The sequence below is a fragment of the Stegastes partitus genome, unplaced genomic scaffold, assembly GCF_000690725.1.
Source record: "Stegastes partitus isolate 25-593 unplaced genomic scaffold, Stegastes_partitus-1.0.2 Scaffold1835, whole genome shotgun sequence".
Classification (NCBI taxonomy): domain Eukaryota; kingdom Metazoa; phylum Chordata; class Actinopteri; family Pomacentridae; genus Stegastes; species Stegastes partitus.
The window spans coordinates 54,121-58,292 of record NW_007579566.1 but is presented as its reverse complement, the minus strand read 5'-3'; positions in this window follow the sequence as shown (position 1 = coordinate 58,292).

Genomic DNA, 4,172 nt, shown 5'->3' with positions numbered 1-4,172 from the left:
AGCACCCAGCACCCAGCCACAGCTCAGACAACACTAAGCCCAGCTAGCTACTCACAGCCAGTGGCTAACCGCTTCAGACAGGCGTGGGAGCGGGGATGTATCCAAGCAGGATCTGCCCCCAGAGCTGCCAGGTCAGGCAGGACAAACAGGGGCTCAGGCCAGGAAACGAGGCCCTCTGCCTCAGGGCCCGCGGCCTCTTGCTAATCCCCCTCCCAAGCCGCCCCGCCACCCCGCCAGAGCCTCCCTGCACACCTCTCTGCACCTCTGCTGTCAATACGTTTGTCTGCAGGCCTTTGTTTCTCATCCATAGACCACACGCTGGACTGTACGTACGCTAACGAGCTAACGTACGCCTTGTTCTGTGTGCAGTGAAACCCGGCTCTCCTCTCTGGTCAGAATCAGATTTTACTGACTATGCTGAGAAGTAATCGATGGTTCAACAGCCTAGAAGAGAGCCTCATAGTGAAGCTTATGAAGTCTGGAACCATTTATCTGAAATATGAAACAACAGGCAGAAGGTAGAGACTGAGCCGCAGCTTCAGTCCTGCTGTTCTGATGACAGCTAGCCGTAGCTTAGCATCAGGTCATCTTGTCTACAGGTAAATAAGTAGTTAGTCATTTGATGCCTAAGTGACACTTGGATATGTGTTTAATATGAATTCACTTTGCCGTCTGAATATTCTGCACATGAACACCAGAAACACAACATTTGCTGTAACAACAAGAACATGAAGACGACTTCTGCTCCACCAGCGCTGTGACTGAACAGCTGTAAACCTGAACATGTGCACAATCATTTCATCTGAGCAGAATATTCCCGACTGTCATATCCAGTGCTGTCCCCTCGTTAACCTGACCAGTACCAGCATCATCACTCACAAGCATCAGCTGCAGCTTCTGATGAACGTTTGGGGCCAAATCATTTGGTCAATGCAGTTATGATGTTCTTCGTTTAGTGACGACCAACATTCTTGAGAAAGAACCTCTTCTGTTTTATTATAGTGGATTTAATTTGAGATCAAACCGTTCCAGCTCTGCGTTTAGATGTTGTGTAGTTAGCAGGTCAGGATTAGCTTCTCTGGAGGCAAACTATTGAACCTGTCACAGTACACATCAGTACCAGAACCACAGTGGGTTGTAGATTAATTATTAGTAAATTGATTGGAAGTTTCCAGGCGACAGTGGTTTAAGTGATGAATAGTTTCTTCACCAACATGAGTCAGATCCACTGGTGCAGCTCGTCCTGTGTGACGGTTTCCTGTCACAAGAAATTCAGCATCATTTGATTTTTGACAAAAAAAAACTTCACAGGAAAATGTTTCTAAAAACATTAAATTAACATGTTTTACCAAGAGTCACATATTCTCCATTTGCTGCCACACTCTCACTGATGCTCACCTCCAACGGTGCCGGTTCTGAAAGTTCTGTTCCCCTTTTTGGATTTACTGCCCAACAGATCCAGAGGCAAAAAAAATGGTGCTTGGTCCCTATTTAACCCACTATAGTACAAATCTGTGTCTTTCTTCCCCTGACACACTGAAACCAACCAGAAGCAAAGTTATTTATCTGTGGACGGACAGAACACGACCCGGCATCCGTTTGGTGTTTGAGGCTTTCAGCAGGAATTTACAAAAAGCAAATGTGCTTCTCCTTTGTGAGGATTTGCTGGTTTTATTGTGTTTCAGTGATAATAATCGCAGCATCTTTTGGTTTTTGACTTAAAAAACATCCAGAAACACAGGACTAACATGATAATAAGAGAAGTTCAGGTTTCTGAAAACAAATTAGGAAAAAATCTGTTGCTTGGCTCCTAATTAACCCACTAGTGTACATTTCAGTTTCACAGCCTGAGAGCTTTAGGCTTTTTGGTTTTTGACTAAAGGTGACAAACAGTCATAAGATGAGTTTCACTAAATTCCAGCTGTTGTGATATTTTATTAAATCACAGAGTGAGACATGCGTCCTCAGACATGTCCTCCAGTCTGCTGCTGCCATGTTCACACCTTTGCTCATCTCTAACAGCAGCAGCAGCAGCCCTGCAGGCCCAGCTCCCTTTTTTCTTTTTGGTGAAGTCCTGAGAAGTGTGAGGCTGAGCGGCACAGAGCAAGTTGCTGAGTAAACACTTGGAATCCATTCATTCGCAAAGTGGCTCCAGGGAATGATGGGAGGAGGAGGAGGGGGGCATGAGAAAAACAGGGGGGATGAAAGAGTGAGAGACAGAAAGAGAAAGAGAGAGAGAGAGAGAGCGACGCACAGCAGAGAGCGCAACCTTTTTCTTGCTCAAGCTCATCAAGTACGGGCCAGGGCTCCTGAAAACGCAGGGATTACAGGCTGCTGGGGCTGTGCTGGCCGGGCCGCCTCTGCTCGCTCCTGCCCTGCACGCTACACTGCCCCGCTAAAGCACCGCACATGGTTCTCACACACAGCCAGTCATGCCTGCTTATGGGCTGCTCATTTACCAAAATTCACATGGATGTCCAGCACAGAGACACATAAAGACACAGACAGCGTGTTCGTCTGTACAGTAGATTTACCCAAATGCCCCCACCTGTGGCAAACTGCTGTGTAGTTGCTGAGCAGTATATGTTATATTTAAGGTTGACAACTGATAAAATTATCTCTACTTGGCATGCAAAATGCAGCAAGTGCAATTCTTCCTTCATTTAAGGCATATAACCCTTTGACCCGGTGATTAAAGACGTGCTCCTGGAGTTTTTCTCCTGGATCAACAACCCGCTGCCCTCAAGACTCCCAGGAAATCCCGCGGCCTCAAGCCCTGCAGCCAGAGATGCTGCAAGATGCATCCACCGGACTGAACATCGTGCTGAGGGCCAATCCTGTTAAGATAAGCACAGTAAACAATTAGGAAACGAGCGACGTGTGCACAGGGTGGAAAACGAGGCTGCAGAGCATCAGCGACAAAGCGGAAGTTATTGAGGAGGAAAACGTTTCAGCTTCAGAGTTTTTATCAGAGTCTGAACCAAAGAGCCTGACTTCTGATGCCATTAAAGGAATAATTAGACAAGTTAGAAAATGCACATAGTTTCAAGTGCGAGTGCAAATTTTCAAGTTAAACGTGAAGCTACAGTCCAGAGATGATTAGTATAGCTTAGCTTAGCTTAGCTTAGCTTAGCATACGGACTGAAAGCAAACAAATGGGGGGAGTTGTAGCCTTAGCATGTCTGAGGACTTGAAGAATCCACTAAATAGCAACTCAAATGCTCACATGTTATAGTTCAACTCTTTCCAGGCTTTATGCTAAGCTAAGCTAAGCTAACACTGCCATCCTTCATTGGATGGTTATAAAAAAAAGCAGCGGTACATGAAGCAAATACTTGTCAACCTTCTCCTTTAATGATTATTTTTAATGATTTAAGCTGATTTCCAATGACAGTAGTTTGTAAGTCCAGCCGTTATCATTCTGACACAGGAAACATTTTTAGATTTGGAGGTTTGAAGGGACCAGATGAGCAGCAGAGCCGCCCAGTGAGGATCTAAACGCCGTCCTAAGACGCCTCTGCTTACTGTGGTTAGCCAGCAGAGAGAAGCCCAGTGACTCTAAGAAGCTCTGGGCCGACTGGTTCGTCCTTCTGCAGCTGCTTTCTGTGGGACGAGCCACTGAGACCAGAGCAAACACAGGAATCATCGAATGTCCTGGAGAGCTGAGGGGGCACTCGTGTTCAGCCCACTGCAGAGTCACAGCCTCACATTAAAATCAAACAATAACTAAAGCTTTGGTAAATTAATAAACGTAAAAGCACAGCGATGGGAGAAAGAGCTCTGTGATGGATTTTCCAGCGAGTGCTGCTTGTTGGCTTTACAGTATGAGGCACTGTGTGTTTGAGGCATTCCTGGAAGGCTATGTGGACCAGACTGGCAGACTGGCTGATGAGTAACAGCTTACCGCAAACAGACAAAGAGGGACACGGCTGGCTTTGAATGTGTGTGTGGGCATACATGGAAACACATGTATGCTCACACTTCTCATTCAGAACGTGAATTAAAGCGGTTTCATCTCGTATTTTGATCACCTGAACTGCAGAGTATCAGTGAGGTCACAGTGACACAGGTAGAGCCTGCTAGACGTCAGAGGCTCGAAACGAGACAAAGGCTTTCATTCAGCGACTCCCGGCCTCCTCATGACGCCGTCTTTCAACGTGCACTTCTCATTC